At 49.1% G+C, this 27,033-nt stretch overlaps 1 pseudogene; it reads right to left on the bottom strand.

Annotated features, from left to right (window-relative positions):
- Positions 1 to 294: 294 nt before the first annotated feature.
- On the bottom strand, positions 295 to 26,366 carry LOC142444730 (PI-PLC X domain-containing protein 1-like; annotated as a pseudogene).
- Positions 26,367 to 27,033: the final 667 nt, after the last annotated feature.

Raw genomic sequence — 27,033 nt, 5'->3', positions numbered from 1 at the left:
GGACCATCCCCCCAAAGATGTGCTTAAGGTACTGACCGTTCACACATGGAACCATCTGGGAGGGAAAGTGGGGTCCTCAGGGGGAGTGGCCATGGGCTGGGGGGGGCGGCATGCCAGGGAGGCCAGAAGAAGCTGATCTAGGCCTGTGTGGACCCCACAGCAAGCACCCGCCTATCCTCCTCATAGGCATGTGGTCCCTAGGACAGTAGTCCTATTTGTGGGACTGTGAGCTGGGCATGCACCCGGGGATATCACAGAAGGGTCCAGTGGCCAGGTGTCGGCCCATCCTGGACATCAGCAGGCCAGGAGCTTGTTGTTGAGCTGTGTGATGTCACTGACAAAACTGATGACCCCGATGAAGTCACCCGCGATGATGTGGGTACAGTGGGTTTTGGGCCCTGGGCACTGCTCAAGGACTCGGAAGCCCAGGTCGGGCAGCATCATGGTCTCCAGGGACTGGGAGGGATGCACCAACACGTAGCCCAGGTTCTCAATCAGGTTGATGCCAGCCACACACAGCCTATCTGGAACAGTGCAGGGGGTGGGGGTGGGGGCGGGGGCAGACGGCTCATATCCCACACCTCCATCCCTGCTTCTGCACCCCCCAACCCAGTCCACATCTGCGGGGGGTGGGGTGGGGGAGGAGGCAGTTTTGAACATAGGCTGCAGGATCCTCAGGCTCAGCTGGAACTAACTTGGGTTTCATAAGCAGGATCCGTGGCAATGAGATGATTAAGCACCAGCTAGAAGGTCAGAGGTTCAAACCCACCCTCAGCATCTCATGGGAGAATGAGCTGGTCCTCTGCTCTTGAGCAGATCAGAGCAAAATCCCTCAGGCATTGAGTGGATGCCGACAGACAGTGACCTTGCAGGACAGGGCAGAGTTTCCCTGTGGGTTTCCCAGGCTGTCAGTCTTTACAGGAGCAGAGGGTCTGGCTCCCAAGGAGCTAATGGATAGGTAGATACATAGATGATATATAAACCCACCGACAGATGTTGACTCACAGGGAGCAGACAGCCTGGTCTTTTTCCTTGGAGAGCGGCTGGTGGGTTTGAACTGCTGACCTTTGGGTGAGCAGCCCAAGGTGTAACCCGCTGTGCACATGACATGAAGTTCTCCCTTACAGCAAATAGTTCTGTTGGATTAAATACATTCACTACCCAGCAACATCACCACCTTTACCTTGTCCCCACATGATCAGTGTTCTTTTTCCCTGGCCCACCTGCGCATACATACACACACCCCTGGACCTACCTGGGTGGCTGCCACTCTTAATGGTATCTAGGTATTGGATGAATTCCCTGCTCTGGCTGGTCACAGCCCTGGGTGTCTGCTCACTGAGTCTGGGTCATCGTAGGACATCACCACCTGGCCGCCACAGGCCCACAGCTGTCACAGAGTGGGGACCTCCTGGGGGCAGAGGTAGGAAGGGGAAGCTGGAGGCTGCCTGCTGACACTGCCCACTGTGCCAGGGCCAGACAATGACCACCTCTCTCCAGAGGTGGACTCACTCTGAGGGGACCCCATCATGCAGGCGGGAGGGGGTGTGTGTCATCAGAACCAGCACAAATCACACGTTAAAGGTCACAAATGGCCCTCAGTTCTCAGTCCCCCAACCTCTCCGACCCCCTGACCAGTAAACGCACTCCCTCATCTAAGAACTGTTCGGTGACCACTGATGGTACTAACAGCTAGCATGTTACTGGCCAGAGGGCTGGACATTCATGTGCCCCCATGTGTGCATTGAAAAAAAAAAGGCTGGCAACTTCAGACACTGAGCCAATGGAAACCCTGTTGCATGCAGTTCCGCACTGATGCACATGGGAGTGCTGTTGGGAGCTGGAGCAGGCACCCAGCTGCCATGGCTGCCTGGTGGAGTGGTGCTCGCTATTGGCTGCTTATCTTGAGGTCAGCAATTCAAAACCACCAGCTGTGCTGTCTGCTGTAAAGACTGACAGCCTCGGAAACCCACTCTAGAGTGGGCGGCTCTACTCTTTGCCATCCTGTAGGATTGCTGCAAGTCAATTGATTTGACAGCAGGAAGGCTTTAATGCGCCTTCGAAGTGAGAACAGCAAGTCTTGGTCTCCTGGCTTTTGGATATGTCGTCAGGAGAGACTGGTTGCTGGAGAAAGATGGTGTGCTTGGTCAAGAAGAGGGGGCAGCGACACAGAGGAAGGCCCTGGATGAGATGGTCCGACACAGTGGCTGTAGCTGTGGGCTCAGGCACACAGGGATGAGGAGGGGTGTTCTCCTGGTGGACTTCAGGCTGCCATGACCCAAGTTCACTCGAAGCTGAGTCCACCCTGAGCCACCTCATAAGAAAGGCTTGGCTGCTGCTTTAAACTTGTCCAAGCCCTTTCATGGGCACTGCGGGTGGGGACCGCTCTTTCCCTGGCCGGGATGGGGTCAGGGCAATGTCTCGACAGAAGGGGGCCTGCAGACACACAATCCTTATAGGGCTGTGGGGTGCAGCAGATACTCCCTGCACCCCCCAGGAGTTAACATCAGGCAGCTTCACTACAGAAAATGGGGCTTCCAGACATGAAGCCCAGCCTGTCCTGTGGCCACCGTGGGCTTTCCTGGAACAGGCCTGTCTCCAAACTTGTGGAGGATGAAACATGGTGAGCAGCTTAGCTTTCAGACAAGGAGTTGTGTGCTGAAGACCTTGTACTACCAGGGCCCACAGGGAAGGCACAGCTCCAGGGTCTGGTTCCCTCCACTCTTCGTCTTTGGGTGTCACACCTGGATCCTTGTCCCCACCAGGCCTGGGGCAGGTGGTGGCCCCCTGCTGCCCATGCGGGACCCTCATGGACCCACCCTCCAAGGGGTACACCTGACAACACCCCCCCCCCCGCGGGCTGAGCATGATTCCAAAGATTTTCTTGACGCAGGAAACCAGGTATTCATGCAGGTTCTCCAAGGTCCTGTACACCAGGATGACTACCTCAGGTGGCTGGCTCTCCTTGTCCAGTTAACACCTGCATGTGAAGCCAGCTCTCAGGCCAGTGGCTGCTGCTCGCCAGTGGGGATGGCCAGGACTGCAGACCCCTCATGGGGGGGTGGGGTGGGGGGGGTGGGGGGGTGGGGGGGGTGGGGGGGGTGGGGGGGTGGGGGAGGTGGGGGGGTGGTGGGTGGCCGATGACTCGCTCCACCTGGGAGCCCTTGGACTGTGGGCCCTGCTGTCACATCCCACAGGATCTCAGGGATTCACTCTAGGGTGATGCCAGTCACAGCTACCACAGACACTGAACACATCCCTTTCCACACGGGGCTCAGGGCCTCCCTGTAGGGTCCCCAGCACTGAGAGGTACCCCAGCTGTCATGACTTAAGGGGGTGGTAGAATCTAAGGGCTCATGGAACCTGAGAAGGACATTGCCGCATTGGGCAGGCTGCCCCTGACCACATGGTAGGGTGCATGCACACAACCACTGACATCGCGTGTCTCTGAGGCTGTCAGCTTTTACCAGAGCAGACTGCCTGTCTTTCTCCCTCAGGGCAGTGGGGGGGTTTCAAGCTGCTGACCTTACAGTGCACAACCCAATGCCTCACCCACTGCACCAGAGAGGCTCCTCTCCAGGACCCTCTACCTGGCCCCTGTTCTCGTAACCCCACTGTACCATGTAGGCCAGGTGGAGAGGGTGTGGGGTCCTATACAGAGCTGCCCTCCCCGAGCCCAGGGAAGCCGGGTGACCCCAAGCGGGTGGCTAGAGCTGGAAAATGGACCACTTGAGCACCACAGGCTGGATAATGCAGGGAGCACCTAGCTGAGGAGCTGCAGGGCCTTGGGTTGGTCGAGAGGGATGGGGAACTTCCTGCTCAGGCATCTGGTCATGGTGTCATAACTGCACAGGTGACACTGCATTCGAGACCACCCTGTAATGTTCCCTTCAAGGAGCACATGAGGGACTGGGGGAGGGGTTTCCCTTGTAGGGGGTAGAGGCAGGGCTAGGTGCTGGTCTGGGTTCTGTGAGCGGGACCTTACTGGAAACGGGCCCTTTACAGATGTCAATTAGCATGTCACTGGAACATGAGTGACATCCTTATAACAGAGGTGCAGACAGGGTGGAGAGATGTGGCCACAAGTCAAGGGGTGCCTGAGGCCCCCAGGAGCTGGGAGACACCACGAGGAAGTGCCCTCCCCTGGACCGCCGACTGGTGTCTTTGCAGATGTGATTCACTCAGCATGAGGTCACAGTAGGGGTGGTCCTGGTCCTCACCCTACAGGAGTGGTGTCATTACAACACGTGGAGGCAGAGGCTGCCCCCTACCCACCAGTCTGAAGACAGCAAGAAGGAATGTGTGCCCATGCGTGCCCATGCTCACCTGGGATGGAGAGATGGTGTGGGGATACATCCCAGACTGGGGGCCAGAGACAGTGATGTCACCTAGATACAATGCAGCTTTCCAAAATGGTCAGAAAATAAATGTGACAGGCCTAGTGCAATGTGCCTTCCAGAAATGTATTAGTAATGCTATGGATGGCAGTGAAGACTGCGCTTCGTATGAAAATGACAGCAGTGATGGCGATCTCAGTGAGGACAGCGTCTGTGATAACTTCACAGCAGCTGAAGCTCTGCAATGGGATACGGATGATGAGGAATCCAGTTTTGAAGGGTTTTAATGCTTTACACTTTAGCGTGGTTGCTGAGTTCAGAGAATAGTACTCCTAAGGTATTGTTGATACCTTATTGTTCTTGTTGAACCTTTTACCACTTACTGTGCTGGTTTACTAATGTTAAATGACTTGACCTTTTACTTACGCTTTTTATTTAAAATAAATATTTAAATACATTACCCTACTGATATCTCAATTTTTAGTAATTTTATCTATTATGGCCTCTGCTAGGACAGGGGAACCATATAAGGACATAATTCAACATCTTTTCATGTGCTTTGCTTATCTTGGCATACCCAGAGCTCTTAAAACAGGTAATGTTCCTGCTTACACTGGCAAAGCAGTTAAGATTTTTTGTTCTAATTTTGACATTAAACATAATACAGGGATCCCCTATAATCCTCAAGGGCAAGCTACTGTGGAAAGAGCTCATCAAACTTTAAAAACTCAAATTGTGAAATTAATGGCTGGGGAATTCAAACATATTTCTCCTCATCATTGCTAAACCATGCCCTTTTTAAGTTAAATTCTTTGAACTCTGATGAGAAAGGGCAAACTCCTATTTTAAGACATTAGGAAAAAGAAAAAAACTGCAAAGCCCTGGGTCAAATGGAAAGACCCACTTACAGGTTAATGGAAAGGACCTGACCTTTTAATAACAGCGGGTCGAGAGTATGCTTGTATATTTCCACAGGATGCAGACTCCCCCCTCCCCAATTTGGGTTCCAGACCATCTCATCAGCCCAGCGAAGCAAAAAGAGGAAGGCACCCGCCTCCCTCCCTCGCTCGCTTGTCTGTGGTGCTGGGTAACTTTCAGTCGGTAATCAGAGCACCTGTGGAATGTAGAATTTACGGAGTCGCTTCAAAAAGATGACAGGAAAAGCAAAGAAAATGCACAAGAGCCGCACACAGGCTTTGATGTTTTTGCTTCTGGTGAGTGACTGAACTGTTGGTGGCCGGAAAGAACACTTTGACAGGAGTCCTCTTCAGAGTCTGCGCTGCCTTGTTCTCCCTGCTGCCAGCAAACTGCCCTGGGCCTTGCTCAACTTTCTTGTCTCCCACGAGCCCTCAGCCCTGAATGGCACTGAACCTCTGTGGCTGGTGGAGACGCCTCCTTCTCCACAGCAAGCCTTTCAGTCTGTGTGTTCTCCCAAACAGAATGGTTTCTGGGCCTTGGGGAGACTGTAACCATCTCCCATCGGATGAGAATGGTCGTCTCTTTAGTTTGAAATGCTCGTGTCATTTAGCGTGAATCAATCTTCACTCTTACCCTGGGTTTCTAATTATGAGCCAGTAAGGGAGCATCCAATTTCCCCTCCCAATCCTCCATCTTGATTCCTTGATAGCTTTTATTTAGTCTGGAACTAAGAACCTTGACTTGTCCTCCATTTCACATACCCGTCTATCACTCAATAGTAGCTATTGGCCAACTCATGGACTTCGCAGTGAGGATGGTCCAGGGTATAGCATCACTCTAGCCAAAAGGTCCCTAATCATCATGGAATCACTGGAGTCTACTTCTCAGAACCCCAGGGCCATGGACCATGGTTCACAGTGTTCTCATCATTCATAGGTGTCTTTTGTGCTGTGAGCCGATGGGGATTTCAGCAGTGGTACAGTGATGTTAGACTACTTTATGGGAATATTAAACATTTGACAGGTTAGTCTCTGGAAGTTAAAAACCTGTTACACATATGATGGTATGCATGTACAACATGCTGCCATTTAGTGACTCCTTACTGTGGCCCAGGCGTTGTATCACATTCATAACACACATTCTCTCATTTAATTTCCACCCCAGCTAAGGAGTCATTTACTATTACTAGCCCCAAATGACTGAGGAAGCTGGGCGTCCATGCGTCAGGTCCTTGCCAAAGGCGGCACTGCCAGACTAGCAGACTCAGGGTCCCCATTCTGAATGCCTCGTCCTCAGAGCTCCTGCACACACTGCCCTTCAGCCCTCGCCTGTGGCAGGGCTGGCGTAGCCACAGCCAGAACACACAGTTCCAGCACCGGAGACGGCCACCCTGGAGGTCATCCTGGTCTGCACACTTCGATCAGCTGGATGAAATCATAAGACAAAATTGTTTAGATCTGCCCCCCAAAAAAATCTTAGTAGAAAGGGCACTAGAAGCCAGCCCGAACATTCATAGCTAAGCATGAAAGACTAATACTCTGCTGCTGACGGAGAGCTCCGGACAGAGAGCGCCATCTTTAAAGCCTGAACTAGACCCTAGTTGGGAAAGATATTTATGGTAATTATACAGTTCACGACTCTGATGACACTTATTCTCAGGCAGTCAGTACTAATCAGATGCCTGATAGAAGCCCAGATGCCAACCACTGTGACCAGCAACTCGAATTCTTTTCTATTACAACAGAAATGACAATATTACAGATCAGTTCATAGTCAAAACGGACAAAACACACGAGCAAACAACCCGCCACGAAGGAAAGTGAACACATGGGGAAACACAGCGTGGCAACCCGAGACTCGAAGTCACTGGAGCAGTCTGAGGAGGGCATCCCAGTCAGGGACAGGGGCTTCGGAGGAACAGACTGCACGGAATTACGCACAGCTTTGCAAACAACGCTTACATGGATTCGATGAAAAGGTCGGCAATACTAAAAATCTAATAGATTCTGTAAGCAGAAGGAAGTTAACTGGAATACACCTCGAAAGGAATGAATCAGGAGAAAAGTACATAAATTCATGAAACAAACTTATTTCAAGAACACTTTAGGAAATTTCAGAACAATGAACATACGGTGAATATTTCTAAAACGTCATCAGGAGGAAAAGTCAAGATACTTACAAAGATGCAAAGTCAAAGGCCAGAAGGCAGTGGGACATTCTCCACACAAGACAACCACTGGGAGGTCGTGGAGTGAAATGGCCCATGCCGAGTACATATTAAATAAGACACTCTAGACCCATGGTTCTCAACCTTCCTCATGCCACGACCCTTCCATACAGTTTCTCATGTGGTGGTGACCCCACAACCATCGCATTATTTTAGTTCCTACTTCATCACTGTCATTTTGCTACTGTTATAAATCGGGACCCCTGTGAAAGGATCGTTAGACCCCCAAAGGGGTCGCGACCCACAGGCTGAGACTGTTGCTCTAGACAAAGGAGAAAATTTAACCACCATTCCGGAAAGCACCCCAAAAGCACTCTACACTAAAAACAGTGGTGGCCAAATTGACAACGATAATAAATTATTTAGTGGGTTGAAAACACAGTACAGCTATCAATAAACTGAAAAGGCAACTTACAGGTGATAACTATGTGGAAGCTGTATGTGTACAGGTTTAATTGCTAAAAATCAATCATCCTAGCCACTCAATAACAAAGTCAAACAATTTATAAAATGGGCAAGGGACTTGAGTAGACTTTGTCCAAAGAAGGGCCCCGGAGTGCAGAGACATTCATTGCTCAGCAAGATCAGGCATGTGGGAGTTTGGACTTCTCTGCAACTAGTTCGGCTGTTCTTTTGGACACGGGGGAGGGGTGCTGGTGAGAATGTGGGGAAGTTGGAGCCCTCTTCTGAAGTGATGTAATCTTAACATACTGCAACCACAGAAACAAAAACAGCCCTTTGAAACTTAGAACAACTGCATGGCTGAGCAATTCCGCTCCTAGGAGTATGCCCCGCAGACTGCCAAGCAGGGATTTTAGTTCCGGCAGTCCTCATCGTGGATTTGAATCCACACAGAGGCGGCGGCGACACATCCGCAGAGAGCAGAGCCACAGTTCCTGCTCTCTCCGCAAACAAAGCCAAAGGGGGGCCCCAGGTCCAATTCCATGGACAAAGAGGACTGCTCCACTGGGACAGAGTCCATGCTCCCACGTATGTACAAGATACATGGCAGTGCATCTTCAAAATATAAAATGTAAGATGAACTGCATGATATGAAGAGCTAAGTCAACCAACCATAATGCTGGTGAGGAATTGGCATATTAAGTAGCTCGACACCAACAGTATATGGGAAGATTTGCCTTAGTGGATACATACCGATCCCAGGACTAGCTACTACAGAATGCAGCTTGTTTAAAAACACACACACACACACACACACACACAAAACACAGCGAGTCTCCACAAAATTAAAAGGATGTATTAAGCAGAATACAATGATGCTATAGTGATCAATAATAAAGAGATACGAGTTAGGAGATTCTGAATCACTCTTTTCAAAAATACAGATCAGTACATGATAATAATAGAAAAATGTGAGAAGTCAACAACAATGAAAACTCTTTATGGGGATAGACTGGAGCATACACATAGACATCTGCAGGCACACAAAAAATATCATATGCAAACAGTTAGCAAATAAAAAAGAGTAACCCCCAGACACATGGTAATCATACAGACAAGAAGCTGACAAAATAAAGTGGAATGTGAACGGTACAACAAAAAAGAGGCCTAGACCACGGAAACAATGATGCCTTCTTAAAGGACAAGAATGAGAAACATGTCTCTGACAGTGAGAAGACGGGAGGGGGAGGACCACAAGAGAGCAGGGGAAAGGGAGGGAGAGGGAATCCATGAGGACCATCAAGAATTTAAACAGGGACAAAGTACAACTACAGCAGCAGCTTCTAATCCAGCGGTTTTCTCAACCTGTGGGTCTCAACCAAACGACCCTTTCACAGGGGTCGCTCAATTCAGAACAGTAGCAAAATGACAGTGATGAAGTAGCAACGAAAATAATTTTATGGTTGGGGTCAACACCACATGGGGAACTGTATTAAAGTTCCCGGCATTAGGAAGGTTGAGAACCACTGTTTTAAACCAAAATAGAATGTAATTAACACATGCACTCAAATAAACTTGAAAACTGAGATGGAAATGAACAACTTTCTAAGAAATATCATAGCTAAAGCCATTTCAAAAAGAGAGTATTTCAAATCATTAAAGAAATTAGTAGTTATAAGTCTAGCTACATACACAAAATCCCATCAATCATTGATAACTTTCTAGGTAAGTTTTAGTAAGCATATATGTATAATTCAATCTTATACAAAATATTACAGATAGTAGAAAATGAGGGAAACTATCGAGGCTGATTTGTTACAATGAAGTAACTTTAAGAAGAAAACCAAATGACATTACACGATTTATATTTTCAACATAAATCAAAAGCCCACAGTATAATGAGCAAAACAAATCTAGATACATATGGAGGGGTAGGAGGAGGGAGGGAGGGAGCGAGAAAGAGAGAGAATATGAATATGAGAATCCTACTGCTAACTGCAAGACTGGTGGTTCAAAATCCATAACCACTCCCAAGGAGAAAGATGAGGCTGTCTGCTCCTGTGAAGACTTATTGTCTCAGGAACCGTATAGAGGGTAGCTAAGAGCTGAGGTGGTGGTGGTGGTGGTGGTGGTGGTGTGTGTGTCTCTCTACCTGGTACCATGGAGATTCATCCTGGAAAATAACTATTTTCAAGTTAAATACTGTATTTACTATTATATATATGTTTATTATACATGATCTACTTACTGGTTTTAAAATTTGAAAACGACATCAGTGTAAATCAACAAATTAACAAATTAAAGGAAGGTGATTCTAGTAATGGATGTAGAAAAAATGTTTGATACAGTTCAACATTCATACAAGTTTCAAACAACAGAAGCCGCAACAAGAACTCATAGAGGTTTTCTTTTACCTAAGTGGCTAATTTGAAAAACATACAGCAGATATTATATGTAACATGGAATTACAGAAGGCTTTTCTTTAAACCTGAAAATAGTTGACATTCTCACTACTTCCACTCAACAATATATCAGAAGTCCAGAGCAGTAAAACACACACACATACACACACACACACACACACACACACACACACTCCCAGTTAAGAATGACAATTAGAAGGTAAACTTTCACTAATGATATTGTTGCCTATGCAAGAAGTCCAAGATAATGTATACACAAGCAATTCAATCTAAAAGATCAGTTAGCAATTTGCTATGTATAAGTTATTCAATGTACATAAATCAGTGATATACTAATAGCAGTTACCAATTAGAAAATGTAATTTTAATAGCTAGCACTTATGATGACAAGAAAGGTATATACTATGTTTTGACCTTTCATAAATAAAATTGTAATACTGTATCAAAGGCATTGAAAAGATGTACATAGAGATACTCAGTTTATGAATGAAAAGGTCCAATATTTACAACAGCAGTTGGCTTCAAATTCATCTATAACAAACATATTGCTTTTAATCAAAATCGTAGCATTCATGCAGGTTTAACAAAAGTATACCAAAATTAATATAAAAAAATTAAAAAGTCAAGAATAGCCACGTAGATTAGAAGGAAACGGGCACTTGCTCTCCTAACTAGCAAATCCTAGTTAAAGTGATGATCCTTAGGACCATTGACACACCACAGGGCGAGCAACAAACCTGCATACAGACCGGAGCTCCGCCCGGCACGGGGGCGTCGTAACCACTCGTAGGAAATGCACAGCTTGGTTAACATACCAACAACACAGGAAAGGATGAAATTAGAACTCCACCTGATGACACGCACGCATCACTTCCAGGGGGATTAGAGTCCTGCACAGGAAAGGCAGTGCTTGAAAGCACTCAGGACATTATAGGAAAATGTCTCTCATATGACCCCAGTGCTGCTACTCAATTCAGACCAGACCGGAGCATGTACACAGGTCCAGATAAGAAGACACACGGAATCCAGGAACAGGAGTGGGGATAGAGATACCAGAAGGGTAAGGGGAAAGAGAGGAGAGGATGGGAGAAGGTGGTACCAATCACAATGATTGGCACAAAACCATACACCCCCACCAGGGGGAATAACAGAAAACATGGGGGAAGGGAGACAGCAGTTGGTGTGAGATATGAAAATAAAAATAATTTATAATCTATCAAGGGGTCATGAGGGAGGTGGGCGGGGAGGGAAACAAAAGCAGATACCAAGGGCTCAATAGAAAGTAACTGTCCAGAAAAGAATGATGGCAACATACGTATAAACAGGCCTGATGCAATCGGTGTATGGATTGTAAAAAGAGCTGTAAGAGCCCCCAATAAAATGATCGTTTCCTATAAAGGGGAAAAAAAACAAGACACCAAGTCATGAAAGGAAAGAGGGATAAATCAGACTAGATTAAAATAAGAGCGCAGAAAACTCTACTCAACAAAATGGAATCTAGAACACAAGGAATATCCAAGGCAAAAATTAGACCCAAATAACCAACTCAGGAGCCTCACGGGACCAAAGAGGCAAGGAAGTCCAAGTAATCAATAAAACTGTTAAAAAAAACATCGGCATCATTAGTCATCAGTGACATGGAGATACCAGGAGACCAACACCGTTTTACCAGATTGGGGAAAACACAAAGGCCAGTTAGTTTTAAGGATGTGATCTGAGAATTCCTTGAGACAACTTTTAAATGGTCAACCATCCATTTGTGAAAAGATCCACTGGGACTTCTCCAACCAGTAAGCACCTGGACGGAGGAGTCTCCCCCATTCCAGGAGGTGTTCTTATGCAGTTGAATGCGGGCCACCTTGGAAGAATCTCACAGACCCAGCGATGCTTCTTCCCAGCTGACAGGAACACATGTCCACACAACAGGGCAGCCATGCTTTCCGTCTCTCTGCAAGCCAACTGCCAGTGTCCCACTTGCCCGTGGGGGGGGATGTGTGTGTTGGGGGGTGGGGCCTTACTTAGAGCAGTCTTCACAAGCAATGTTCCCGGTGGTCTCCTTGATGGTGCGCTCAGAGACAAACACGGGGTACTCCGTGTTGCAGGGTTCCAGGGTGTGCTTCAACTTCTGTGCTGCAGGGATATGGGGTAGGGGGAGAACGGGATCAAGAACTCAGGAGTGTGCACTCCCGATTGTGAGCCCCGCACAGAGCAGCTGAGGATGGATTGAGGCTCCCACGGCTCTGGGTTTGGTTCTAAGCCCCGCCAGATCCCATGGAATTTTCTAACTGGCAGTTGTAGAAGTCTGCCAGCCTGACTCTCCTACAACCTGTGCTTAGAACCCCACAAGCCAATGCTATTAAAAACTGAGGCGCCTACAGTGCTTCATAACCACAAACAGGTGTTATGTTACTTTGTTGCAGGCATCACCACATTTCATTAGTATTGTTACTGTATTATTTGGCCAAAGGTGTCTTAGCCTGTCTTTCTTTAGTGTTTCTTATGCATAAAAAGGTTTACTGCAGATCATAATAGACATTTGACTGATATTAGGTATGAACCATTCCTAATTGTCTTTGGATTTAAAAACAGACTTAGTAAAAAAAAAACTCATTTGTAATCTGGGGCAGCTTGTAGTCAAGTCACTGTGCCTGCCAAGCTACGCTCTAACCTATAATTCCTCACGCAGTGGTCTTGGCATTATCAGCTATCATTTATGCAGCAGAAGAATTCTACTTTCTGGGACATCAGTCACCGGGGCTCTGACCTCAGCCTCTCTAGAGCTTAGCAACAATGCACATGTATATCTTAATAAATACATAAAATATAAGCTAGACCACATTATTTAGGGTGAGACAGAGGTCATGATACAATTGCATGGTTTTATTATAGAAGGAAAATAGTAAAATACATAATGCCTTTGAACCACAGCCACAGACCGAATCTTACTACTATGAAGCTCTTTGTCCCATAGTGTACACACCTTGTCAGTTTTCACACAGTCAAAAGCCTGGGGCGTGCTGGCCCAGGAGCTCAAACACTCTGCTGCTAACTCCAAGGTTAGTGGTGCAAACCCACAGTTGTGCTGCAGGAGGCCAAAGAGGAGGTGAGGAGGCAGGCAGTCTGCTTCCATGATGATCACAGACAGCCTTGGGGCCCTACGGGGAGGTTCCTGCCTATCCCTCGGGGTGTGGGGTTGGACTCCCCTGGGTGACTTGCTTTGTGGTTTAGTTCGATGCAGGAACACATAGTAAGTAGGTGGTGGGCAATATCTTTGTGATGAAATGATTGAAATAAATTATACCCAGGAGGCAAGTAACAAATCAAGTTGAGTTGATTCTTTTTAAACTGGGGATAATGAAAATCCATTTTTCAGAGGTTACGGAGCCCTGGCGGGGCCATGGGTGAAGCTCTGTCTGGGTTGGTGACCATGAAGGCCGAGAATTCAAAGCAGAAGCAGTTATTTCCCCAGGAGAAAGATGAGGTTGTCTGCTTCCATGATGATTGACTGTCTCAAACTACAATACAGTGCGATGCAGTGTAACTCAACAACACAGTACAGGACAATACGGGTGTCGGGTCTCGAGGACCCCCAGGAACAGCTCCACTCTGCTGGGTGCAGTCACTAGGAGTTGGACACCATTTCTGGATGGTGGCTTTGGCGAGGGTGGTGGTGCCCGTGAGCGACATGGACCCAGGCATGTCACAGACTTTAGTCCTGGGCCCAGACCTAATGAGCACCACGTGCACCTCAGCTAGGAAACACAAGCAACACCCGGAGCTCTCTACTAACGTCACTAACATTAAAGTGGCGAAGATACTGATCGCGATGAGATAGGACAGCACGGTGGTAAGCAGGAAGGTTCTGAAGTGGGGAAGTTGATAGTACAAATCCCTCATCTGACGCTTTCAGTTAATCCCCAGTATTCTCCCCTGGGAAATAGGAAGGCTGAGACCACCACAGAATACATAAACATCAACCTTCTAGGACTTAGGGAGCTGAAATGGCATTTTGAATGACAAAATCAGATGGTTTACTGGGCTGGGAATGAAAGATTCAAGAGGAAATGAACTGCATTCACCATCAAAAAGGATATTTCAAGATCTATCTTGAAGTACAGTGCTGTCTGTGCAGGAGAATAATATCTATCCCCATACAAGTAAACGCTGTCAATACAACTATTACTCACACGTATGCACCAGCTACTAAAAGTAACAAAGCAGAAAGTGAAGAAGTCTACCAACATCTTCAGTCTGAAATTGATCAAGCAATCAGGATGCATGGATCAGTACTGGTGATTGGAGCGCAAGCTTTAGAAACAAAGAGGAAGGGACAGTAGTTGGAAAATATGGCCTTGGTGATAGAAATGAAGCTTGGGTTGGTGACAGGATTTTGCAAGAACCAATGACTTGCTCCTAGAAGATATACTTTTAACAATAGATGAGGACTTCTCCAGAGGGAACAGAGAGATGTCCTATTGACCATGTCCGGGGGAAGAGACGATGGGGAAGCTCGCTATCAGCAGCCAACTAAGGTGGCCAGGCCCAACCGTGGATCAGTGCAAGGTCAGGCTGAAGGAAACCAAGTCCACAGACCAAACTACGCTCTTGAGAACACTTCAGAACAGACGTGATGCCCTGAACACTAATGAGAGAAGACCTGAGGACTGAGGAGCAGTGGGATGACATATAGACCATCGCACCTCAATAAGTCAAAGGGCACTGCAAAGACCGTCAAGACTGAAGCATAAGCGGAGCAAAGGCAGGATTTACCAAGATTTCCTCTCGCTTGGATCCACAACCCATGTGCAAGGAAACAGCAGTGCAGAGCTCAAAGGACGCACTGCGTTGCACTGAAGACCTGTGCCCTGAGGATCACAAACTGTGCCATTCAGAGCCCGAGAGGGACTATGATCAGAGTTCCAACAACACTGAGATGCTGGTGTGCAGAAGGCTGCGGATGACAGTGGAAGCCCGAGATACATGTGAAATCTACACAGGGAATAAGCCTCCCCTGATGGAGGGACAGGAATAAACTGGGTACCAAGCACAGTGTTGGAGGGAAGACTATGGTAGATTAAAATGTCAAACCTGACTTGAAGGGTTAAAGCCTTGTCATTTGACCTCCCCTCTGAGACAACTGGGCTTGATTGGGCTCTCAATATTTTCTGGGTTTTTTTCATATTGGAGTTTGTTTTTTATGTTATTTTTTCATGTGGGTAGCCTTTTTGAATATTTTTAAAGCATTTTTCTGTGTTCTGGTATATGAAACCCAGGAATGAAGAATCTCTAGAAACAGTAATTGTAATAAATGTTCCTCGGGGTGGGGGTAAAAGGGTGCTGATAGCAAGGAGTTCAAGAAAGGAAGGACGTGCTTTGAAACTTATTGGGGTAGCAATTGTACAATACTGCTCCTAATAAAATGGTTCCGGGGAGGAGGGCACACCAAACTTTTGTGCAACACCTCTTTAAAGTGTCGAGAAGCAGGGACTCGGGTGCTTTGAGGACTAAGGTGCACCTGACCTGAACAGTGGCCTTTTCAATCACCCCACACATCTGAAATTCGGACATTGAATAAAGAAGGCCAAGGAAGAACTGACGTCCGTCTCTGAATCACAGTGCTGGGAGGGAATACTGAAAGGACACCGTGCCTTCCCTGCTGTCCTTTGTGAAGACACATGAACTTTCATATCAAGCTGTGGCCGGTCACCTCGCATCTACACAGCGTGGCTTCCCACAAAGCCCTTCCTTGGTCTGGAGCGCTGTGGGAAATGCGAGGTCGGTGCCGGCCGTGCCAGTGCGTCTATGGGACTTGACGCCAACAACGAAGGCAGCCAGCAAGAGCATGGGCACTGCTTCAACTCACGGCCGTGCCAGATCCACTGCCTGCCTCTCGGCGAATACAGATGCAGGGGGAGCATGGGGTTCGGCTGGGCTGATTCCTGTTTTACCCTGGAGTGGAAATGGGGGCTGCGACAGCAGACATACTCCTCCTGGAGTGGCTCAGAAGGTCCCTGTCGTGACCACCACATCCATTTGCGCAGGAAGCACTTACAGCCAGGGGACCTCAGGTTGGTTCTGAGTCCGGGGAACCAGATGCAAGCTCTGCTCCATCAGGTTTTCAGTGGCTGTTTTGAGGCCTGTGTTTCTGAGGCACCCCTGGACATACCTGAATCTCCCACATTTGGGCCAGCATCCTGATGTACCAAGGCTGTGCCCCCCATGGTCTCACTCCACGAAGCACCTACTGTGGACCAAATGCCTTTCGTGATCAGTCATCAGCATCACGCACAAAGCAAGACCTAGCCAGGACCCCCACACTAAAGCTCAGGGAACTGAAGACAATGCTCTGGAGTTGCCTTGTGCTCTGAGTGGCAGTGCCTGCCATGGGCCCCGGGCTGTCCCAGCCCAGCACCTTCCTCACCACTATCAGACCACCTGACCTGACCACAGACAGCTGTTTGGGAGGCCTGGAGCCTTGTGAGGAGAGCACTCAGGGGAGTGTCCACGCAACAACATTTCTTTCACTTTCCCTTAGCAACGATGACCCAGAGCAGAAGCACTGATGGGGCTCACTGTCATGCTGAGCAGACACTTGAGTAGATTGCTCCTAGCTGAACCGCCCCCCTTCCATCTCAGCAAAGGCACCCCCTTTCACAGACAGGGGCCAGCCAGCTCCTCTTTCCGTGCAGCTTCCCCCAGATGAAACCTTTGTAATCATCCAGCAGAAATGCGCTCCCACAGTGCCCTCATTAGGGAAATGAAGCAGATAAACAGTGTAATTATGGATTCCATTTTCAGCTAAAACAAAACTCGTGTCCAGCTCAGGGGCTTTCTCTAGCCGGGGCATGGTACACTTAGAAGGAACCTTGCGGGTCAATGGCCTCACATTGGTTCAAACGGCCCCCTTCTGGCACTGGGTCGAGGAGGCCCCCTGCTCTACAAGACCTTCTTCAGAGGGCAACAGCCCACTGAGGGGGCAGGGGGAGAGCCGACTCGCTGGGCGGAGCAGGAGGCGTGGCTGTTCACCATCAGGAGGAAAGGCGAGCTCCACACTCAGCAGAGCGCTACAGACCCGGCTGGCGGGTAATTTTGGTCAATCAGTCCGCTCGACTCAGGGACTCCAGGGAGGGCAGGCGGTGTGAACACCTCACCCAGGCAGCTGAGGGGACAGGTCTTGGCTGAACACCCATGGCAGGTTCTACCAGTAGGCACACTTCTGTGTGCTCCAGGGATCTGAAGAGCACCCATGAAAAAGGAGCCCTCCTTGATGAGCACCATGAACGTGACAAGGCCTTGCCACAGTCCGTGGGAAGTAGGTCCCTCGGTGTGGCGGTGGAGTGAGCTGTAAAAGCCTTAAAGAAAAGCTTCTGAAGATGGAAAACAGGGAGACAAAACGCCACAGAGTCCTTTTTGGTTGTTTTTGCTACAGTTTTGGCCACCGCTTGCCCAGGTGTGTGGGCGTGTAGGTGCCGGACTACCTCCCAGAGAGGGCGTGTGAAGGCTGCCCTGCCCTTCCCATGGGGCCACCCACACCGTGTCTGGTGAGGGTTCCGCACCTGGAGTGGGCAGTGAGGATGTCTGCGGTGGATCACTCTGTGGCACAGGCTGTCCTGCAGGCCTGAGCCACTAAATGCCAGCAGCACTGTCCCCTAGTTGTGACCACAGCTATTTGTCTCCAGATAAAGCAAATGTTCACCGGTGTGTGTGGGGGGTGGTGGTGGGGTGGGGGTGTGTACATGGGGATTTGGGGAGGGGGAAGGAGGTGCAAAATGGCTGGGATGAAGCAAAGGGCACCCCAGCTGGCAACTGATTAACAGAAACTCACTGTCTAAAGGCTGTGTGTGTTCTGGATGGAGCTGTGTCCCCCAAAGCAAGTGTTACCAAATCCTATGTAACCTGTGCCATGAGCCCGCTTGGAGAGTAGGGTTCCTTTATCATAGTAAGGAGGCAGGATTTGTATCAGATGTGGCTTAAAGCAATCTTGTGTAAGGTCCCGAGAACAGATGATAACAAGCAAGCGGATGGATACCACTCCTGGGTACAAAGCTGAGAAGGGACAAGGACATTCCCTGAGAGCCAGCACCCTGGATCTGGACTTCTTGAAAGCCTGCACTGTGAGAAAATAACATGTGCCTGCGCTAGATCACAAAGCTGGGCAGGGGGACAGGGGTGTTTGCCTTGGATCCCCACTGAAGCCCCTTGGCACAGTGAAAAAAGGGAGTTAGGAAAAGTCGAACCATGGGAGATGACCAGCCCACTTTCCTCGGCACCTTGCAGTCCCCTAAGAAACAGCCATATGTTTTGGTGTTTGTTTGCCATGAGAACCACCAGGGGAAACCAAGCACAGGCACCCTCCCCTCTGCCAGTCACGTAATGTGGTCGGCTGTTATGTGCGTTGAAAATGAGGAATTCAGAGTCCACAGAGACCAGGTGCCTTGCGTGGGTCTTTGGAGCCGGCACAAGGCCACGCTGCGCCAAAGCACTTGGCTGCAGCTCCCCGTCCTTTGCTCTCCTCCTGCTTCAATCCTGCAGTCCCCAGTTCTCATGATGAATGGATACAGCTCTGCTGTTTCCAATTAGAAGTCAACCTTCAACTATCTCCACCTGCAGGGCAGAACTCAGCTGACAAGACCTGCGGTCGGAGGGGAAGCTCACCTCTAAGCCAAAAGGACAATCAGAACCAGAAGGCTTATCACATGGGCCAGATTGCTCCTGAAGACCCCTTCGCCCAATGCCCTGACTGCCAAAGGCTCCAAATTCATCGCTCAGGGAGCCTTGGTGTCACAGTGGGTCTCACATTGAGCAGCTGACCACAGAGTTGCAGGTACGAACCCACCAGCTGCTCCTCGGGAGAAAGATGAGGCTGTCTGCTCCTGTCAAGCAGTCTAGCCTTGGAAACCCCGAGAGCCCAGTTCTGCTGGGTCCCGTAGGGTCACTGTGACTTAGGATCTGCTAGTTGGCTGTGGGTTTGGTTTCCCGCGTAGCTGGAAGAAGCAGGTGGACACAGTCAGGTTGGTCTTCCTAGGTACTAGGAGCCCTGGTGGTGCAATGGTTACACCTGGGGCCACGAACTACAAGATCAGCAGTTTGAAACCACCAGCCACTCTTCCCAAGAAAGATGGGGCTCTCTACTCCCGTAAACAGTCACCGTCTCGGAGACCCACAGGGGCAGCTCTCCCCTATCCTGTAGGGTCGCTGTGAGTCAGAATCAACTCAGTGGCAGTGAGAGTTTTGTGATTCCTTCATAAATATTCTCACTTTCCCTCAGTCCCGTCTTGTTAAGCGGCTTCCCTGTGACAGTCCGCCCACATCACCCATGTAGTGAGGACCCCCTTACCTCCCAGGACTCAAAGCCTGGTGTGGAGGCTCCCACTTCCACGGGGTCCAGTGCTGCCGCGTCTGAGAGCTGATGTTCCGAACGCTCGGTTTGTGGAGAGCCGCAGGTAAGGGCGGAGGAGCCAGAAATCCATCTGCGTCTCCACTAGATTCCGGTTCCCTTTAAGTTCTGACCGTTGACCTCTCACAGCCACGGAGTTAATTCTAACAAGCAATGTAAAAACACTTCGCTCTCAGGTGCAGAGAGTTTGCTGTGCCGCACGTGGCCAGCCACTCAGGGGCAGCCTCGCCCTCAGGAACGTGCCTGGTGTGCCCCTGATGGGAACTGGGGCACTAAGAGTCATACTCCTCAGATCAGGGTAAGGGGGAGGGGGCTGGCCCAATTATGTAAACTTTTCTAATCTGAAACAGTGAATCTCTCCCAAATCTCAGACCTTCCTTCTGTAGTCCTGCCTGTGACAGGGAAGGGGCAGCCAGCACCTGGGGACTTGCCGGCGTTTGTCCTTGATGAGACTGGGGATGACACGATTTCAGTGAAGTATGCTAACTGAACAGTCAGCAGTTCAGACGCACTACCTGCTCTTAGGGAGAAAGACGAGAGTTTCTGCTCCTGTTTAGATTTAGAACCTCGGAAACCCGCAGGGCAGTTCTCGCTATTCTATAAGGTCGCTATTAATTAGATGGTGTTTCCTCCTCAATGGCAGCACGTTTGAGTGCCACATAGCCTTGAGCCACAGTCTACCTGCCTTAGGTGGAGGGTCCTGAACCAACCATGTGCCATCCAACTGCATGGGTTTACTGTCCCCGTGCAGCCCCTTCCCTGCAAGCTTCCTCCTGCCCACAGCTGCAGTGTTTTCATCTGCCACCATCATGACTGACGGACAGGTTTCTCCATGTCCTATTTAGCCGAGTTTCTGGGAATCTTGGCCACCATTTGGGCCTTGTGCTGACTGTCTCCCTCGTCTGTATAATTTGTCTCTGTCCTGCTTAAGACTTAATAAGTGTGTCTCCATAAGTTCTTTTTGAATGTGGGGTCCCTTTTATCCCCTACAACAGGTGTATAATTTTTCACCCCCAATTTAAAAATTGGGGGAAAGCTAGTAAAATAAATAGACAGCAGTCAGTACCCTATAGACCAACTCTCAGGTTTCCTACATCTTGAGCATTGCATATTTTCAAACAAAAGTTCTGCCACTGTGGGGGTGGGGGGGTCTTCTGAGGACAGGAAAGTCTTGTCTCCCTATGTCCCCAGTTTGGTCTCTGCTCACTGGACACCTTTCGCCACATTGACTACGGACTGTACTTAGTTCCACGTCCTGCCCCTCCCCCCATGATATTGTCCTGTCTTGGCACAACACACTCCATTTTGAGTCCTGCAATTCTATCTTAGCTCTTAAGACTGACCCCTAACCGACCTCCCCTCCCCTGCTCAACCCCAAATTCCTGGAACCAGCTCATCCCAAAGCCAGAATGTTTTCTGAAGATAAGGTCACTCCACCTGTCCCTGACATATAAACGACCTTCTCCCTTCTGAAGCACCTTTGTGCGCAGATCCCCCCCAAGCTATGATCCTCCCCAGCTGTGCCTGCCAGCAGTGGGCATAAAAAAGCCACCAGGATTTTTTCCCAGTGCGGTTTCAATAGCTCAATACTCTTGAGTTGCTGAACCCGCCCGCAAGCTTCTCAATAAAGCCTGCTTCTAAAACTCCACTAATTGGGTCTTTGATTCTGTTTTCACGTCCAAATAAACCTTATAGATATCTCTGTGGCATATGCAGTGTTGCATCTCGTTTTTCTTGTTACATGATACTTCCATGAGTCCTTTTCCATTTTATTAAAAGGTTACTGCCGTGTCTTTCTCCCAAGGACAGGCTGGGGGTACAAACTACAGATCATGGAGCTAGTAACTGGGTTACCAGGCTTGCTTCTCTGAATAGAGAAAAATGGACGGATTTGTCAAAGCCACACATCTGTGACTGTAATGGCCATGCCTGACCTAGGGAGAACTGCTGAGGTCTATAGTTAGCACAGACAAGCACCTGGTGTGCACCACATCACCGATGAGCTGCTGGCTCTTCACACTTCGTTCTAGGACACATTCTTTTGACACATGCAGATTTTCTCAATGACAATGACAGGAACAGTTGCCATTGACCTCCTACCACTGACTTTTATCCAGTTAATGAGATGGATACAAATCCAGATTTATTTTCTCCCAAGCCTTCGAAGCTCGAAATTATTTGTGTGGTATACCTAACTCTACAGATACACGTCAATTTGACGTGAACATAAAATGAACATTAATCTCAGTAAATTTGTTTCACTCATGAGAACATTACTTCAATAATAACTATGTGCAGTCAAAAAGTTCTTGTAGAGCAAACATCAAATGCAAAGACAAACAATGCAGTGGAAACTGTCATACTGACCCACCCAGGGGACATTAGGATGTGTGGAACATAATACCTCAAATGCCATATAATGCTACACAGTAGAAATTGTATATAGAGATAGAACGTCACATCGTTTCCTTTATAAGTTAATGGTATAATTATGTTGTCTTTAAGTTTTTTTAAAAAAGAAAATGTATGGTTTCATTCATGTGTCAACTGGAAACATGTCCTTTGAGATAGATAGTTCTATAAGAAATATCGATAAACCCAGCATTAAAAGAGCCACTACCTTCAGTCAGTCCTAACTCGTAGTGGCTCTACATAGGGTTTCTAAGATGAATCTTTACTGGCGCGAAGAGCCTCCGTTTTCTCCCGAGTGCTGGCTGGTGTGTTTGAATGGCTGACCTCCTGGCTAATGCGCAGGGCCTCACCATGGCTAAGACGCAGCTGTGCCATCAAGGAATTCCAGAGTCATTAGCAACAGAGAGAGGCAGGGACCGTTGGGAAGAGCAACAGTTCAGTGTGTGTGCTGTCTGGGACAGATGCAGAAAGATCCTTAGGGAGAGAAAAGCTCAAAAGTTCACTTCCGTGGAGTCAGCGAGTACATAAAACTTAAGGAAAATGAATGGCTGTTACTGGGTCTTGTTCCAAGATCAACAATAGAATGGGAATCACTGAAAAGCAACAATAGGAAATAAAACGTGTTTGCCAGCAGGCGGGGGGGAAAAATCCAGAACCCTTATAGTGGTCCCATGGCTAAGGTGCTCGCTGCTAACTCAAGTTCAACTGTCAGAACCCATGAGTCACTCCCTGGGGGAAAGACATGGCTGTCCACTTCCACACAGACTCACAGTCTCAGAAAACCCATAGGTGGGCAGCTCTGCCCTGTGCCACAAGGTCCACAAGGCCACTCTGGGTCGGAACTGACTTGATGGCAATGGGTTTAGGGTTTGGGTTACTGTTGTTTTTGTTTTTTATTTACCGTGGAAAATAGCTTGGTGGTTTTGCTACATGTTAAATGTACAACTACCGCACCGCCTGAGCCATTCCAAATGCAGAGGCACCTCAGACCTGTGTCCGCCGTGCTGACTGCGCCATCCCTGACAGTCCAGAGGTGGAGTGATGGTCTTGTCCCCACGAGCAGACTGGCTCCATGTGGCAGATGTACACCACATGCAGACTAGAACATTATTCGGTTATAAAGAACAGAGGAATTCAAATTCATGCAACACCGTGGGTGAACCTCGGACACATGATGCTAGCCGAACGGAGCCAGACACCAAAGACTGGACGTTGTATGGTCCAACTGATGTGGAGTGTCCAGAATAGGGCAATCTACAGGGGCGGACAGAAGATGAGTGGTGACCAGGAGCTGGGGAGTGACTTAAGTGGGCACAGAGGCTCTGTTGGAAGTGACTAAAAACAAACACACTTGGAACCAAATAGTGTATGTCTGCACAGCAGAGCCATTGTTCAAAGGACTTCGCTGAACTGTACTGTTAAATGGTTTGAAGGACAGACTTTACATACGTGCATGCACACGGTAAGTACTCATGGCAGTCGTAGGCTCTGACTCTAGTGAGCCTGTCGGACAGAGAGGGCTCCCGAGTCTGCGTGCCTTTATGGGAGCAGGCGGCTCCAGGGTCCTTCTGGTGGAGTGGTGGTGGGGTTTGAGATGCAGATCTTGTGGTTAGCAGCCCGGCGCTGCACCCGCAGCACCATCACGGCTCCTGGTCCTCAGTTTGTCACATGATTTGTGGCACTGCTAAATGCACACACAGGTAACCTAGGACTTGCTCCTTATTGACTATGAAGAAACTCGGCCCAAAGGAAATCAGTTAACGTGCCGACTTCGAAGCCAGGGTCTCTGCCCACAGAGCTCCAACTCTTCCCCTCCGTCCCCGAGCGCGGTGACGGGTGTTCAGCAGGGCCAGCACTACAGCCAGATGTGGGCTTTGTGTAGGCATCAGTAGAAACACGAACAAGGGAGCTACCCACTCCTTCAGCCTGTGTCTGCCTCCCTGAAATGTCAGCATGGCCTGCAGGCATTCTGGAGAAGTGACCTGTGTGGTGCAGGAACTCAAAGCCTTCCTTAAGAAAGAGGGCAAAGTTGACATTCAACCAGGGCTGGACGACGCCTGTGGAATTCATGTGATATGGGTGGCCCTGTCTACAGCACAAAGCATGACTTCCCGCCGGCGGGGCTGAGAAACCATCACTCCGTCCTGGGGAGCTTTGAGTGCACGCACTCCGATGACGAGCTCCCAGGGGACCCAGAGCCTGTCGCTCCCAGGGCAGACGTGGAAGCCAGCCGCTGCTTACCTCCAGCTGTCATAGCTGAGTGCCACCAACCGCAGAGGTTAAATTCCACCAGGAACCTAAACAGACAAAGGAGAGGCCCAGTGATTCACAGGGGCCACACCGGCAGAGCGGACACACTGTGTTTCATAGCGTTGCCCCCTCACTTCAAAGAACCTTGGCACAAGCAGGCAGCCACACCAAAGTGGCACCCTTGCTCCTGGGCTGTCCCCAGCCTCGCACGTGTGGGAAAGGCTGTTCGATCACCCAGAGTCAGCCAAACCCTACACGCAGGTTGCCCTTGACCGGAGGACTCTTGGTTGAGGATCCCACTCGACCGGCCACAAGTTTTCTAATTGTGTTACTTGTTACCGTGTACTTTAATTCTTCGTTTCAAAAGGAGCCCATTTCCAGAGTCGCCTCTAACCTTGGCTCAGAGACCCTGAGGGAGCATCCCCTGCCCCAAGACTCTGGTCTGAAGCAATAATAAAGCAAAACAATCCACCAGATTCAGAATTTCTACTGTGACCCTGACTTGTTTAAGCTTAATGTGTCTGTGTGCAAGGCAGGGGGCAGGGGGTGGGAGGGGGTGCCCCACCTCTCTATGAAATGATGCTACCAAGATGAAACTTTAAGAAAAACCTGAATTTCTCCATTGTCAGTGAGGAATGGGACCGTGGTGTAAATCCTCTTGCATATGAATAGAGGCATCAAAACTCCATGATTTCTTTTTCCTCGGCTAGAGGCTCCTCTCCCCAGCAGCCCATTCATCAAGACCCACCATTGTCTCTGACCACATTTTCTGCAGACCTTTGTCCTCATTTGAACTGATAAGCATTGTCAGATTCATACATGGCTTGAAGCCACAAAGAACACCATGCTTGTCCTGCCTTGGGCCCACAAAGCAGGGGCTGGGGACTCCGAATGAGCTTTTGGGGCCACGACACAACCTGGTTTACACGGCTGTCAGTGGAAGCCTCCTCCTGGTGACACACTGTTTCTGTCATGTGTCTTACATCTCGTCTGCATGTCTCCTTTTGGACCATCTAGTCTGAGCTAAATGACAGATGCAACCAGCACCGCTCATCCCCCTTCCCCCAAATAGGGCCCTGATTTGACACCAAAAACAACGGAATCACACCTGAGGTGAGCCAGCCCCGACCCCCCACCCCACCAAGGGTGCAGGCCCCCTTTCCTGAAAATGCCAGGACAACCGCAGGAGCCCTGTGCAGGGCCAGGCAGCTCACTCCTCTGACCACAGCCCACCCAGGCTGCATGACAAACTGCCAGACGTTCATGTTAAGTGTAACAGTAACAACAATAAATCAATCTGGTTTGTGCATTGCAAGCTGTTTGTCTACTACCAGTGACATAAAGGGATAGGCAGGACTTTTAGGTAGCTCTAGCGTAGGGATGGAGCATTAAAGCATGCCCAGAGAAACAAGCACGGGAACAAGGAGTCGTGCACTGCACATGCTCAGAGGCTCAGGTTTCCCGCCCGGTAGGCATGGGTGGGCACTAAACCTGGATTGGCCCACCTGGGCCAGGTGAATTCAATTCAGCCAATGGGGTCGATCAGGGTTGTCCACCACGCCTCCCTGTGGAATCCTTGAAAAGGCAGGAGTCTAGAGTCCGGAGAGAGAGAACTTTTGTCTGCGTGAAGCTGAGCAGCCTCTGCCAGGCTGCATGGTCGGGAGGAGTCCCATGGGTGCCGTGTAAACCTGAAACTTCTTTTAACTCTCATAAAACTCACTTGGACCGAGGTACAATTCTATCTACAGCAGGGCAGGGATCCAGACGTCACCATAAACCACCTTCTCAGCCAACAGCTTCCTTGGCCGATGGCTGTTGGTGGCATGGACAACGGCGAGGTAGTAGTCCAGGCTGATGAAGGCTAGGAGGAGGACACTGCTGTAGAGATTGACGGTGTAGATCACGTGGACCGCCTGGCACATGAACTGCCCAAAGTACCAGCCCGCCACGGCATCCACCGCCCAGAAGGGAAGCATGAGCACAAAGAGCAGGTCCACCATGGACAGGTGCAGCAGTCCATCATGCTTCCCCGTTTCTTCTGGTAACCCATGACCAAGATGACCAATCTACAGTCAAGAAAATGATGGTGTAGATGGTGGGCAGAAAGACTCGACTGAACTCAACGTTTCCTTCTCGGAAGCAGGGCTCCTTTGTGGAGTCAGAGCCCACTTCCGCCATGTCGTTGTCTAAAGTGAAGAACTGCAAGAGAAGCAAAGGAAAGGCCATTTACTTCCAAGTTCAGCGGGTAAGTTAAAAAAAAAACAGTCTCTGGGATTAAATTTTGTTTAATGTGTTTTTTTCCCCTTTCCTAAAACTGGACTCAGCCCAGCCCTCTTTAAGAAAGTCTGCTCCCACTTAAGGATTGGGTAAGGGCACAGTAGCAGCATGGTGAGAGGAACACAAAGCCACAGCCTGGAGTCACTGGGACTCAGGCCACCTCCGAGATAGTTCCCCTGGCTTTGCAATCTTCACCGGGCAGACAGCCTCCTCTTTCTTCCAAAGCAGCATGCTAGAACTTTATAACCCCTTTCCCAGTCACTATTATTTCCTTTGGTCAAACCACTTTGAATCTAAACAAAGGATCTAAAATGGGACGCTGAGATTCTGAGGTTTCAAAACCTAGCTCATCTGCCCACCCACTACAAAGAAAAAAACAGAGGCAAAACA

This window comes from Tenrec ecaudatus, chromosome 4 (assembly GCF_050624435.1).
Source record: "Tenrec ecaudatus isolate mTenEca1 chromosome 4, mTenEca1.hap1, whole genome shotgun sequence".
NCBI classification, from domain to species: Eukaryota; Metazoa; Chordata; class Mammalia; order Afrosoricida; family Tenrecidae; genus Tenrec; species Tenrec ecaudatus.
Note: the sequence above shows the minus strand (reverse complement) of the source record. Positions and strands in the feature narration are given on the sequence as shown.